Source organism: Bufo gargarizans, chromosome 1 (assembly GCF_014858855.1).
Source record: "Bufo gargarizans isolate SCDJY-AF-19 chromosome 1, ASM1485885v1, whole genome shotgun sequence".
NCBI classification, from domain to species: Eukaryota; Metazoa; Chordata; class Amphibia; order Anura; family Bufonidae; genus Bufo; species Bufo gargarizans.
Genome location: NC_058080.1, coordinates 155,975,276 through 155,991,558, shown reverse-complemented (window position 1 = coordinate 155,991,558; position 16,283 = coordinate 155,975,276).

Here is a 16,283-nt window from a genome sequence, read left to right as displayed (position 1 = left end):
ACCATACTGTGGGGAAAAACCCACCTTAAAGAATTAAGAGCAATTGAACAGAAAACTTGGTGCCAGCATGGTGTTTACAAACTGGGCCAGGTATGGAGACAGGGGGATATAATACCATATGAATAGGGATGAGCGAACCCGAACTGTATAGTTCGGGTTCGTACCGAATTTTGGGGTGTCCGTGACACGGACCCGAACCCGTACATTTTCGTAAAAGTCCGGGTTCGGGTTCGGTGTTCGTCGCTTTCTTGGCGCTTTTTGAAAGGCTGCAAAGCAGCCAATCAACAAGCGTCATACTACTTGCCCCAAGAGGCCATCACAGCCATGCCTACTATTGGCATGGCTGTGATTGGCCAGAGCACCATGTGACCCAGCCTCTATTTAAGCTGGAGTCACATAGCGCCGCCCGTCACTCTGCTCTGATTAGCGTAGGGAGAGGTTGCAGCTGCAACAGTAGGGCAAGATTAGGCTGATTAACTCCTCCAAAAGACTCCATCCAGTGATCGATCTGCAGCTGTGGATCATTGAGCTGCTGATACTCAATTGCTCACTGTTTTTAGGCTGCCCAGACCGTTTGTCAGTCACTTTTTTCTGGGGTGATCGGCGGCCATTTTGTGTCTTGTGGTGCGCCAGCACAAGCTGCGAACAAGTGCATTTAACCCTCAATGGTGTGGTTGTTTTTTGGCTAAAGCCTACATCAGGCTGTCACACAAATTGCATTTAACCAGCAATAGTCTGTTTATTCTTTTGGCCATATACTACATCAGGGGCAAGCTGCGCCTGTCACCAAGTGCATTTAACCCTCAATGGTGTGGTTGTTTTTTTGCTATAGCCTACATCAGGGTGAAGCTGTCACACCAAGTGCATTTAACCAGCAATAGTCTGTTTATTTTTTGGCCATATACTACATCAGGGGCAAGCTGCGCCTGTCACCAAGTGCATTTAACCCTCAGTAGTGTGGTTGGTCAAGCTGTCACACCAAGTGCATTTAAACAGCAATAGTCTGTTTATTTTTTGGCCATATACTACATCAGGGGCAAGCTGCGCCTGTCACCAAGTGCATTTAACCCTCAGTAGTGTGGTTGGTCAAGCTGTCACACCAAGTGCATTTAACCAGCAATAGTCTGTTTATTTTTTGGCCATATACTACATCAGGGGCAAAATGCGCCTGCCACCAAGTGCATTTACCCCTCAGTAGTGTGGTTGGTCAAGCTGTCACACCAAGTGCAGTTAACCAGCAATAGTCTGTTTATTTTTTGGCCATATACTACATCAGGGGCAAGCTGCGCCTGTCACCAAGTGCATTTAACCCTCAGAGTGTGGTTGGTCAAGCTGTCAGACCAAGTGCATTTAAACAGCAATAGTCTGTTTATTTTTTGGCCATATACTACATCAGGGGCAAGCTGCGCCTGTCACCAAGTGCATTTAACCCTCAGTAGTGTGGTTGGTCAAGCTGTCACACCAAGTGCATTTAACCAGCAATAGTCTGTTTATTTTTGGGCCATATACTACATCAGGGGCAAGCTGCGCCTGTCACCAAGTGCATTTAACCCTCAGTAGTGTGGTTGGTCAAGCTGTCACACCAAGTGCATTTAACCATCAATAGTGTGGTTATTTTTTGGCCATATCCCAGTCTAATTCTGTCAGTAAACGTATACCTGTCACCCAGCGCCTAAATACTAGGCCTCAAGTTTATATCCAGCTAAATCTGTCGTTACTGCTGTACTGTTGTGGCTGGTCAAGTTATTTAGTGTCCGTTAAAGCACAGTTTTTGTTCTGGGTTGAAATACAATTCACAATTTAGCAATTTCCTAATTTAGTGGTTTCTGCTGTATCAGAGCTATTTGAAATCTATACCTAAAAGGGTATATAATATTCAAGGTGCACATAGGGTCATTCAGAATAACTTCACACACACGCTACTGTGCATTTCCAAGTCTAATTCTGTTAGTAAATCTATACCTGTCACCCAGCGCCTAAATACTAGGCCTCAAATTTATATCCCGCTAAATCTGTCGTTTCTGCTGTACTGTTGTGGCTGGGCGAGTTATTTAGTGTCCGTCAAAGCACATTTTTTGTTCTGGGTTGAAATCCAATTCCCAATTTAGCAATTTCCTAATTTAGTGGTTTCTGCTGTATCAGAGCTATTTGAAATCTATCCCTAAAAGGGTATATAATATTCAATTTGCACATAGGGTCATTCTGAATAACTTCACACACACGCTACTGTGCATTTCCAAGTCTAATTCTGTCAGTAAACCCATACCTGTCACCCAGCGCCTAAATACTAGGCCTCAAATTTATATCCCGCTAAATCTCTCGTTACTGCTGTACTGTTGTGGCTGGGCAAGTTATTTAGTGTCCGTCAAAGCACATTTTTTGTTCTGGGTTGAAATACAATTCCCAATTTAGCAATTTCCTAATTTAGTGGTTTCTGCTGTATCAGGCCTACTTTAAATACATCCCTAAAAGGGTATATCAGAATCAAGGTGCTGATAGGATCATTCTGAATAACTTCACACACACGCTACTGTGCATTTCCAAGTCTAATTCTGTCAGTAAATCTATACCTGTCACCCAGCGCCTAAATACTAGGCCTCAAATTTATATTCAGCTGAATTTGTATACAATACATTGGGCCAAATAATATTTTTGTTGTTGTGGTGAACGATAACAATGAGGAAAACATGTAGTAAGGGACGCGGACGTTGACATGGTCGTGGTGGTGTTAGTGGACCCTCTGGTGCTGGGAGAGGACGTGGCCGTTCTGCCACATCCACACGTCCTAGTGTACCAACTACCTCAGGTCCCAGTAGCCGCCAGAATTTACAGCGATATATGGTGGGGCCCAATGCCGTTCTAAGGATGGTAAGGCCTGAGCAGGTACAGGCATTAGTCAATTGGGTGGCCGACAGTGGATACAGCACGTTCACATTGTCTCCCACCCAGTCTTCTGCAGAAAGCGCACAGATGGCGCCTGAAAACCAACCCCATCAGTCTGTCACATCACCCCCATGCATACCAGGGAAACTGTCTTAGCCTCAAGTTATGCAGCAGTCTCTTATGCTGTTTGAAGACTCCGCTGGCAGGGTTTCCCAAGGGCATCCACCTAGCCCTTCCCCAGCGGTGAAAGACATAGAATGCACTGACGCACAACCACTTATGTTTCCTGATGATGAGGACATGGGAATACCACCTCAGCATGTCTCTGATGATGACGACACACAGGTGCCAACTGCTGCGTCTTACTGCAGTGTGCAGACTGAACAGGAGGCCAGGGATCAAGATTGGGTGGAAGACGATGCAGGGGACGATGAGGTACTAGACCCCGCATGGAATGAAGGTCGTGCCACTGACTTTCACAGTTCGGAGGAAGAGGCAGTGGTGAGACCGAGCCAACAGCGTAGCAAAAGAGGGAGCAGTGGGCAAAAGCAGAACACCCGCCGCCAAGAGACTCCGCCTGCTACTGACCGCCGCCATCTGGGACCGAGGACCCCAAAGGCAGCTTCAAGGAGTTCCCTGGCATGGCACTTCTTCAAACAATGTGCTGACGACAATACCCGAGTGGTTTGCATGCTGTGCCATCAGAGCCTGAAGCGAGGCATTAACGTTCTGAACCTTAGCACAACCTGCATGACCAGGCACCTGCATGCAAAGCATGAACTGCAGTGGAGTAAACACCTTAAAAACAAGGAAGTCACTCAGGCTCCCCCTGCTACCTCTTCTGCTGCTGCCGCCTCGGCCTCTTCTGCTGCTGCCGCCTCGGCCTCTTCCTCCGCCTCTGGAGGAACGTTGGCACCTGCCGCCTAGCAAACAGGGGATGTACCACAACCACCACCACCACCTCCGTCACCAAGCATCTCAACCATGTCACACAGCAGCGTTCAGCTCTCCATCTCACAAACATTTGAGAGAAAGCGTAAATTCACACCTAGCCACCCTCGATCCCTGGCCCTGAATGCCAGCATTTCTAAACTACTGGCCTATGAAATGCTGTCATTTAGGCTGGTGGACACAGACAGCTTCAAACAGCTCATGTCGCTTGCTGTCCCACAGTATGTTGTTCCCAGCCGGCACTACTTCTCCAAGAGAGCCGTGCCTTCCCTGCACAACCAAGTATCCGATAAAATCAAGTGTGCACTGCGCAATGCCATCTGTAGCAAGGTCCACCTAACCACAGATACGTGGACCAGTAAGCACGGCCAGGGACGCTATATCTCCCTAACTGCACACTGGGTAAATGTAGTGGCAGCTGGGCCCCAGGCGGAGAGCTGTTTGGCGCACGTCCTTCCGCCGCCAAGGATCGCAGGGCAACATTCTTTGCCTCCTGTTGCCACCTCCTCCTTCTCGGCTTCCTCCTCCTCTTCTTCCACCTGCTCATCCAGTCAGCCACACACCTTCACCACCAACTTCAGCACAGCCCGGGGTAAACGTCAGCAGGCCATTCTGAAACTCATATGTTTGGGGGACAGGCCCCACACCGCACAGGAGTTGTGGCGGGGTATAGAACAACAGACCGACGAGTGGTTGCTGCCGGTGAGCCTCAAGCCCGGCCTGGTGGTGTGCGATAATGGGCGAAATCTCGTTGCAGCTCTGGGACTAGCCGATTTGACGCACATCCTTTGCCTGGCGCATGTACTGAATTTGGTGGTGCAGAAGTTCATTCACAACTATCCCGACATGTCAGAGCTGCTGCATAAAGTGCGGGCCGTCTGTTCGCGCTTCCAGCGTTCACATCCTGCCGCTGCTCGCCTGTCTGCGCTAGAGCGTAACTTCGGCCTTCCCGCTCACCGCCTCATATGCGACGTGCCCACCAGGTGGAACTCCACCTTGCACATGCTGGACAGACTGTGCAAGCAGCAGCAGGCCATAGTGGAGTTTCAGCTGAAGCACGCACGGGTCAGTCGCACTGCGGAACAGCACCACTTCACTACCAATGACTGGGCCTCTATGCGAGACCTGTGTGCCCTGTTGCGCTGTTTCGAGTACTCCACCAACATGGCCAGTTGCGATGACGCCGTTATCAGCGTTACAATACCACTTCTATGTCTCCTTGAGAAAACACTTATGGCGATGATGGAAGAGGAGGTGGCCCAGGAGGAGGAGGAGGAGGAAGAGGGGTCATTTTTTGCACTTTTAGGCCAGTCTCTTCGAAGTGACTCAGAGGGAGGTTTTTTGCAACAGCAGAGGCCAGGTACAAATGTGGCCAGCCAGGGCCCACTACTGGAGGACGAGGAGGACGAGGATGAGGAGGAGGTGGAGGAGGATGAGGATGAAGCATGGTCACAGCGGGGTGGCACCCAACGCAGCTCGGGCCCATCACTGGGCGGAGCAAGAGGTCGCCAAGGCAGCTGTGTCACGGCCAGCTCCTCTGAGGGCAGGGTTAGCATGGCAGAGATGTGGAAAAGTTTTGTCAACACGCCACAGCTAACTGCACCACCACCTGATACGCAACGTGTTAGTAGGAGGCAACATTTCACTAACATGGTGGAACAGTACGTGTGCACACCCCTCCACGTACTGACTGATGGTTCGGCCCCATTCAACTTCTGGGTCTCTAAATTGTCCACGTGGCCAGAGCTAGCCTTTTATGCATTGGAGGTGCTGGCCTGCCCGGCGGCCAGCGTTTTGTCTGAACGTGTATTCAGCACGGCAGGGGGCATCATTACAGACAAACACAGCCGCCTGTCTACAGCCAATGTGGACAAGCTGACGTTCATAAAAATGAACCAGGCATGGATCCCACAGGACCTGTCCGTCCCTTGTCCAGATTAGACATTAACTACCTCCCCATAACCATATATTATTGGACTCCAGGGCACTTCCTCATTCAATCCTATTTTTATTTTCATTTTACCATTATATTGCGAGGCTACCCAAAGTTGAATGAACCTCTCGTCTGTCTGGGTGCCGGGGCCTAAATATATGCCAATGGACTGTTCCAATGTTGGGTGACGTGAAGCCTGATTCTCTGCTATGACATGCAGACTAATTCTCTGCTGACATGAAGCCAGATTCTCTGTTACGGGACCTCTCTCCTCTGCCTGGGTGCTGGGCCTAAATATCTGACAATGGACTGTTGCAGTGGTGGCTGATGTGAAGCCTGATTTTCTGCTATGACATGCAGACTGATTCTCTGCTGACATGAAGCCAGATCCTCTGTTACGGGACCTCTCTCCTCTGCCTGGGTGCTGGGCCTAAATATCTGACAATGGACTGTTGCAGTGGTGGCTGACGTGAAGCCTGATTTTCTGCTATGACATGCAGACTGATTCTCTGCCGACATAAAGCCAGATTGTCTGTTACGGGACCTCTCTCCTCTGCCTGGGTGCAGGGCCTAAATTTATGAAATTGGACTGTTAAAGTGGTGGGTGACGTGAAGCCTGATTCTCTGCTATGACATGAAGACTGATTCTCTGCTGACATGAAGCCAGATTGTCTGTTACGGGACCTCTCTCCTCTGCCTGGGTGCTGGGCCTAAATTTATGAAAATGGACTGTTACAGTGGTGGGTGACGTGAAGCCTGATTCTCTGCTATGACATGAAGACTCATTTTCTGCTGACATGAAGCCAGTTCTCTGTTACGGGACCTCTCTCCTCTGCCTGGGTGCTGGGCCTAAATATCTGACAATGGACTGTTGCATTGGTGGCTGACGTGAAGCCTGATTCTCTGCTATGATATGAAGACTGATTCTCTGCTGACATGAAGCCAGATTGTCTGTTACGGGACCTCTCTCCTCTGCCTGGTTGCTGGGCCTAAATTTATGAAAATGGACTGTTACAGTGGTGGGTGACGTGAAGCCTGATTCTCTGCTATGACATGAAGACTGATTCTCTGCTGACATGAAGCCAGATTGTCTGTTACGGGACCTCTCTCCTCTGCCTGGGTGCTGGGCCTAAATATCTGACAATGGACTGTTGCATTGGTGGCTGACGTGAAGCCTGATTCTCTGCTATGATATGAAGACTGATTCTCTGCTGACATGAAGCCAGATTGTCTGTTACGGGACCTCTCTCCTCTGCCTGGGTGCTGGGCCTAAATATCTGACAATGGACTGTTGCATTGGTGGCTGACGTGAAGCCTGATTCTCTGCTATGATATGAAGACTGATTCTCTGCTGACATGAAGCCAGATTGTCTGTTACGGGACCTCTCTCCTCTGCCTGGGTGCTGGGCCTAATTTTATGAAAATGGACTGTTGCAGTGGTGGGTGACGTGAAGCCTGATTCTCTGCTATGATATGAAGACTGATTCTCTGCTGACATGAAGCCAGATTGTCTGTTACGGGACCTCTCTCCTCTGCCTGGGTGCTGGGCCTAAATATCTGACAATGGACTGTTGCATTGGTGGCTGACGTGAAGCCTGATTCTCTGCTATGATATGAAGACTGATTCTCTGCTGACATGAAGCCAGATTCTGTGTTACGGAACCTCTTTCCTCTGCCTGGGTGCTTGGCCTAAATTTATGAAAATGGACTGCTGCAGTGGTGGCTGACGTGAAGCCTGATTCTCTGCTATGATATGAAGACTGATTCTCTGCTGACATGAAGCCAGATTGTCTGTTACGGGACCTCTCTCCTCTGCCTGGGTGCTGGGCCTAAATATCTGACAATGGACTGTTGCATTGGTGGCTGACGTGAAGCCTGATTCTCTGCTATGATATGAAGACTGATTCTCTGCTGACATGAAGCCAGATTGTCTGTTACGGGACCTCTCTCCTCTGCCTGGGTGCTGGGCCTAAATATCTGACAATGGACTGTTGCATTGGTGGCTGACGTGAAGCCTGATTCTCTGCTATGATATGAAGACTGATTCTCTGCTGACATGAAGCCAGATTGTCTGTTACGGGACCTCTCTCCTCTGCCTGGTGCTGGGCCTAAATTTATGAAAATGGACTGTTGCAGTGGTGGGTGACGTGAAGCCTGATTCTCTGCTATGATATGAAGACTGATTCTCTGCTGACATGAAGCCAGATTGTCTGTTACGGGACCTCTCTCCTCTGCCTGGGTGCTGGGCCTAAATATCTGACAATGGACTGTTGCATTGGTGGCTGACGTGAAGCCTGATTCTCTGCTATGATATGAAGACTAGTGTTGAGCGCGAATATTCGAATTACGAATTTTTTTCTCGAATATCGCAATTTCGAGATTTCGCGAATATTTAGAATATCGTTCTATATATTCGCGAATTCGAATATTCGTATTTTTTTTTTATTATAATATTTTTTTCTTTCCCACTTTTCTAAAGTTGTTCTTACCTGTCCTTTGGATTCCTGGCTTCCTGGCTGCTCCAGTCAGTGGTGTTTTCAACTTACTGCTATATTCCATATTAGCTAAATTACAATCTAATCTATATGTGTATTTTACGAAATTTCGCAAGTTGCGATGCGAGTAATATAACACGAAATAATCGCATGAAGATTTCAATTTAGCACTGCTATATTCCATATTCTAGCCTAATATGGAATATAGCTGTGCTACGTTAGCACTGCTGTATTCCATACTAGGCTAGAATATGGAATATAGCAGTGCTAAGTTGAAATCTTCATGCGATTATTTCGTGTTATATTACTCGCATCGCAACTTGCGAAATTTGCAAATGTTCTTAATATTGCTCTAACTTCGTCTTTTAGAATATTACGAATATTCTAAAAGACGAAGTTAGAGCAATATTACGAAATTTCGTAAAATACACATATAGATTGTAATTTAGCTTATATAGTGCTATAATCCCTTTTTTTTTCCTCTAATTTTTTTTGCCTCTTCTGAACTTAAGTTTTGTAAAATATGTACACTGTTAAAAAATATTACTATAGCAGTATATTAGCTTAAATACAATCTATGTGTATTTTACGAAATTTCGTAATATTGCTCTAACTTCGTCTTTTAGAAATTTCGTAATATTGCTCTAACTTCGTCTTTTAGAATATTCGTAATATTCTAAAAGACGAAGTTAGAGCAATATTAAGAACATTTGCAAAAGCCGAAATTGCGATGCGAGTAATATAATACGAAATAATCGCATGAAGATTTCAACTTAGCACTGCTATATTCCATATTCTAGCCTAATATGGAATATAGCTGTGCTAAGTTAGCACTGCTATATTCCATATTAGGCTAGAATATGGAATATAGCAGTGCTAAGTTGAAATCTTCATGCGATTATTTCGTATTATATTACTCGCATCGCAATTTCGGCTTTTGCAAATGTTCTTAATATTGCTCTAACTTCGTCTTTTAGAATATTACGAATATTCTAAAAGACGAAGTTAGAGCAATATTACGAAATTTCGTAAAATACACATAGATTGTATTTAAGCTAATATACTGCTATAGTAATATTTTTTAATAGTGTACATATTTTACAAAAAAAGTTCAGAAGAGGCAAAAAAAAATTAGAGGCAAAAAAAGGGATTATAGCAGTATATTAGCTAAATTACAATCTATATGTGTATTTTACGAAATTTCGTAATATTGCTCTAACTTCGTCTTTTAGAATATTCGTAATATTCTAAGAGACGAAGTTAGAGCAAATCACGAAATTTCGTAAAATACACATATTAGCCTAGCCATAGTCAATTAGCATAGGAACGTTGCCTTATACTATCAAGATAAATAATCGCAATACGCGAAAAAAAATTCGTATATTATTCGCGATAATTGGAATAATTACGAATATTCGATTTCGACGAATATAACACGAATATTCATTCGAATATTCGCGAAATATCGCGAAATCGAATATGGCACCTCCCGCTCATCACTAATGAAGACTGATTCTCTGCTGACATGAAGCCAGATTCTGTGTTACGGAACCTCTTTCCTCTGCCTGGGTGCTTGGCCTAAATTTATGAAAATGGACTGCTGCAGTGGTGGCTGACGTGAAGCCTGATTCTCTGCTATGACATGCAGACTGATTCTCTGCTGACATGAAGACAGATTCTCTGTTACGGGACCTCTCTCCTCTGCCTGGGTGCCGGGGCCTAAATATCTGAGAATGGACTGTTCCAGTGGTGGGTGACGTGAAGCCAGATTCTCTGCTATGGGACCTCTCTCCAATTGATTTTGGTTAATTTTTATTTATTTAATTTTTATTTTAATTAATTTCCCTTTCCACATTTGTTTGCAGGGGATTTACCTACATGTTGCTGCCTTTTGCAGCCCTCTAGCCCTTTCCTGGGCTGTTTTACAGCCTTTTTAGTACCGAAAAGTTCGGGTCCCCATTGACTTCAATGGGGTTCGGGTTCGGGACGAAGTTCGGATCGGGTTCGGATCCCGAACCCGAACATTTTCGGGAAGTTCGGCCGAACTTCTCGAACCCGAACATCCAGGTGTCCGCTCAACTCTACATATGAAGATTTTAAAAAGGAGTATGGATTGTGTAATGTAGAACTGAGTTGTTTTTTACTTGCAATTAAAACAAGTTCTGCGATCGCTGGTAGGAAAAGGTACACAAATCGATACCCTTCCGCAGCCGCTAGTGAATATTTCTAAACTAACAGTAGAAAGGAAATTAGTCTCTAAAATATATGAATGTTTGTTACATCAAAAGACTAAGAAAATAGCAATTAATAGCTTAAGATATAAATGGCATAATCTTATTAATCCTCAGCGTGAAGGGTTTTGGAAGTTTGCGATACATGGGAAAATAGGGTCTCAAAGAACTTTTCTTATAGGATTGCCCAATTCAATATACTATATCGACTGTATTATTCGCCTAAAATAATAATGAAGTGCTACAAACCCAAAGTTTTTAGTTGTTTAAAATGTGGGGAGGTAGGGGCAGATGATGTTCATATACTTTGGACATGTATAAAGATCCAAGAGTTCTGGGGTAAGGTAAGTGATAGAATAGAGCAATATCATTGGTTTAAAATCCCCAGGCAAATTGAAATGTGTATATTGGGAGTGATGGATAAGAGAGATACCCCCCAAAAACGAGAACTAGCATCTAAACTCAATTTTCAAGCTAGGAAATGTATAATTGGGTATTGGTGTGGTAGCGCTGTTCCCACGGTTAGGGAATGGGAAAGGCTTACCAGAATCACACTTATTAAAGAGGAGTCCCATATGGTAAATATTAAGAAACAATACAGATTCGATAGATTATGGCAGAAATGGTTACTATAGTGGAACCTTTTTGGAGAGATGGGCAGTTTGAGTTGGAGTATTGAGGTGTGGTGGAGAGAGGGGGGATGGGAGCGGGGAGGAGGGGGGAAAAGGGAAAAAATAATATTAAATTTATTTCTTAATTTTATTTTATTTATTTTTTATTTTAGGGAGGGGAGGTGGAGTTGATGTGGAATTGTTGTGTAAATGAATGATTGTTAAATCTGTCAAGAAAACAATAAAGATTTATTGAAAAAAATAAAAATAAATGCTGTTGCAATGGCAGAAGCCCAAGCATGGGAAGCCGCCTGTTTTTTTACTCAGTTGCTGTCGTGGAGTAATAGAGTCTGCATGGACCAACTTATCCCGTAGGTTTCGTCCTATACAAAAATAGTGGGGAATTCTGAAATTCAGGAATGTTGGGAAAGGCTTGGGTGAGTTTTTTTTATGCTTGTCAAAATCTTATTACTGAGGGGAGTATATTTAGAGACAAATGGGATTTTTCGTAATTCCTCTTTACTTCTCTCTTTCCTAATGAGTGTTTGTCTGGTGATGTTCTGAACTTTGACCTGGTGTCTCATTACCAGTTGTGGGGGATACCCTCTTTTAGCAAATTTCTGATTCATTTCTTGTAGTCTAGTTTGGATATTTTGACTGGACTGTCATTTAAATAATGATCGGTCAGGGGGCATTTTCATGCGACCCTATTACCCTATGTATTTTAGTGTGGATATGCTGATGTTTTTTTTGCAGTCCACACTACCCACATGGGGGATGCATGAATGGTGGCTGTGACCCTTCATTTAAGAACTGATGGTCAAATAAATGTTGACCATTTCCTTGTAGGGGCCATTGCTCTATGTGGGGGTTCATGTTATGACTGGGGGTCGCCTGAACAACAACACCAGCCTATTGAGCACCCCTTTCTAATACATTCAGGCCATTATTCTGGTTCTCTAATAAACCCCATGTCTGTCGTTAGCTGTTGGATATATTTTAGTGATGAGCTGCTGAGGAGGAAGAGCGATTCTACTTTCGCCCCTTACCTCAGCAACAATAGATGTCACTGGTTTCTGTTCCCCTGATTGGTGTTGTGGGCGGGGAGCGCTCCCCTTACTTTCGGGTCCGCTCCCTCCCCTTAGCAACAGCGGACGTCACAGGTACCTTTTTCTTCTTGGCTGCCACATGATCGGTGCATGTGTGGTTGGATATGGAGTACGCCGGGCATTGGCACGCACTCGGGGTACGAGTGCAGCGCAGGAGTTCACATGGATCTCTACCACCAGTAAGTCTACTCTTATATAATACACAGGGTGAAATATAAGGTAATATTTATGGTGCAATATGAGCTATGAAAAGTACATGGGTTGTACACTATGTATAAGTGAATTATATGTGATGTGATTTTGGTATCCACACCCCCTTTAGGGGGGAGGTATGCACACACCCACAAATTCATTTTTTAAGGGAGATTGAGTTTGGTGATTTCACTGCTTAAGAAAGACCAGAGATGGACGAAATGTCACTATCTTTATGCTGCTGGAAAATATAAAGTAACCGGATTATGTTAATTCATCTGACGAGTCCTGCAAATTTCTATATATTTGTCTGAGCTTAGCAACATCCCTAGCAACCAATAGGAAAGTTGCCTACCCCTTACTATACAGTGCCTTGCAAAAGTATTAACTCCCCCTTGACTTTTTTCGTATTTTGGTGCCTCACAACCTGGAATTAACATGGATTGTTTGAGGATTTGCATTATTTAATTTATAGAACATGCCCACAACTTTGAAGATGTTTATTTATTGAATTTTTTTTGGTGCCACAAAAAACAAATAGAACAAAATAACAGAAATAATTTGCATTTGTGCATCATTATTCACCCCCCCAAAGTCAATACTTTATAGAGCCACCTTCTGTGGCAATCACAGCTCCAAGTCGCTTTGGATAAGTCTCTCTGAGCTTGCCACATCTTACCACTGGGATTTTTGCCCATTCCTCCTTGCAAAACTGCTCCAGCTGATTCAAGGTGGATGGTTTACGCTTGTGAACAGCAATCTTTAAGTCTGACCACAGATTTTCTATTGGATTGACATCCAATTGGGCTTTGACTAGGCCATTCCAACACATTTACATGTTTAGCAGAGTGTTTGGCCTCAAATCACACACAGAGTGGTACAGGTTTTGCTCAAGAATGTCCCTGTATTTAGCACCAGGAAAAAAAAAAAAAAAAGTAGGATAACACCACTTACTGACTATTGATAGACCATGCTAGGCGGCAGTGCTCGCGGTGTCACAATCGCAAAAGAAGGTATAGAAAGCAACAGCAGCACTCAAATCTTCTATCCAATTGTGTGTTTATTAACATCGAACCAAAGTAAAGTTTCAACTTTACAAGTTGAAATGTTGCTTTGGTTCGGTGTTAATAAACACACGATTAAATTAAAGATTTGAGTGCTGCGGTTCATTTATATACCGTCTTTTGTATGTAGCACCATCCATCTTTCCCTCAACTCTGATCAGTTTCCCAGTTCCGGGCTGCTGAAAAACATCCCCACAGCAGGATGCAGCCATCACCATGTTTTACTGTGGGGATGGTGTTCTTTGGGTGATGTGATGTGTTGGGTTTGTGCAGTAAGCTGGATTGGACTATGGACTCTGGTGTTTTCTCACAGTCCAAGCATTCTCATTTTATATACTAACCTTTTATGTGGTACAGTGTCAAATGCTTTGGAGAAGTCCAGATATACGACATCCATTGATTCGCTGCTGTCAACACTAGAACTTGCCTCCTCATAAAAATGTATTAAATTAGTTTGACAGGACCGATCCCTCATGAAGCCATGCTGATATGATGTTATTTGCTTGTTTTCATTGAGATCCTCCAAGATAGCATCTCTTAGAAAACCTTCAAACAGTTTACCCACAACAGATGTTAAACTTACCGGCCTATAGTTTCCAGGGTCTGTTTTTGCACCCTTTTTGAAAATTGGCACCACATTGGCTGTGCGCCAATCCTGTGGAACACTCCCTGTCAGTAGAGATGGCCTTGCAGTTCGCCCGGCGGTCGTTTCGCAGCGAACTTTGCGTGTTCCCGATTTGCAGAACATACGAACTTATGGAGAAATTTGCGCCCACCATATTCTTTTACATTATGAAGAACTTTGACCCATGACACATCCATCAGATGGTACAGGACAGCCAATTGAGACATTTCAGCACATGGATATAACCCCTACCTTATAAATAAACCTGATCTGGCCGCCATTATACAGTACATTCATTCTCTTGCCAGTGTAGGGAGAGGTTGCTGTGTGGAGCAGGGACAGGCTTTTTGGGACACCAAACGCTAGCTAATAGGGCCACAAAAGTCTTTTTAAGGACTGGTATAGGTGTGCTATCTATATGTGTGATACACAGAGGGGTGCAATATACTTATAATACACTTTTATAATGAGTCAAAAACACATAGATCTATATAGTGATCACCTGAAAGTCAGGGGCCTAGGGGCTAGGGGCTTACTAGGGCCATTTTTATATAGGGTAAGGTTCCGGATGGGGTTGCTCTTATCAGGGCGGGTGTTCTGTGGTTAGGTTATCAGGACCAGAATAGTACCCCACTGTAGGGCAATATCAGGGATTTTTTCGGGGATTGTTCCTTTTAATAAAACCAACATATAACTGATTAGTATGGCAATTCATAGTGCAGCTCACACAATTATATACCTCAATCTGTTTCCATTTATTTCGGTCTCCACATTTTTCTAGTTACATTTTTTGTGAAGGTTTTAAATTTAAATAAAACCAGCATATACGTGATCAGTACACCAATACACAGGGTTGTACATGCAATTATATGTCCATGGTAACAAGTTTCTGTTTATTTCTGTTTACACATGTTCTCAATCAAATTATGTTGGGGTGGTTGTTACAATTTAATAAAACCAGGCTATACATGCTTCGCAGCCCAGTACACAAGGTAGCAAAGAAAATTATATGTAACATAGTATATAAGGCAAAAAACAGACATTTGTCCCTCCAGTTTGTCTCGTTATCCTGCAAGTTGATCCAGACACCCAAAAATGTCAGGGCTACAGAAGGGTTCCCAACAAATAACACAAAATTAGAAAGTGGGTAGTAGCAGCACCAGGTATCCGGCCAGAAGTAGTAGAAGTAGTAGTTGGATGAAGTTGTCTCTGGCTTCGAAAATGTGCAACATTGTAGTTGAGGAGAAAGAGAATGAGATTGTGGATTGGATGGCTCACTTCCCCTCTCAGTCACAGAAGGATGATGTGGAGATGACTTTTACCGTGCCATGCAGCTAGGGGTAACCACATTCCTCCTGCTCCTCCTGCTTGCAGCACCAAAAAAGCCTTTAAAGGGTTTCTACCACTTTGATTTCACATAATTAGGTGTCAGACACTAGCGATCCGCTAGTGTCTGCTCTGCCAAACAATCCTGCTATAATAGCTTTTGGGGCAGCCGTTTACCTAAAAAAAGAACTTATATTAATATGCTAATGACCCTCTAAGTGCTATGGGGCCGTCATTAGCACCTAGAGGATCGGTCTACCGTCACAAGATGCCGCCGCCCAGCGCGTCCCTCCAGCCCGCCCATCTCCTCCGGAATGCGATCAAACGGACACTTCACGCGCATGCGCCGTGCGCGGCTGTATTCGGCGCATGCGCAGTGAATGTCCGACCGCTTCCCTGCTCAGACATCTCCACTGCGCCTGCGCTGATGGAGTACTGTGACGTCATCGGCGCAGGCGCAGTGGAGATGTCTGAGCAGGGAAGCGGTCGGACATTCACTGCGCATGCGCCGAATACAGCCGATGGAGATGGGCGGGCTGGAGGGACGCGCTGGGCGGCGGCATCTTGTGACGGTAGACCGATCCTCTAGGTGCTAATGACGCCCCCATAGCACCTAGAGGGTCATTAACATATTATTATAAGTTCATTTTTTAGGTAAACGGCTGCCCCAAAAGCTATTATAGCAGGATTGTTTGGCAGAGCAGACACTAGCGGATCGCTAGTGTCTGACACCTAATTATGTGAAATCAAAGTGGTAGAAACCCTTTAAGTTGAGTTGTATCAGTGTTCCCTGCTTATTACTAGTGGGGCACCTTCCTTTTTCCTAAGAAGTGGCAAGGAAACCCCACCACGCCCTACAGCAG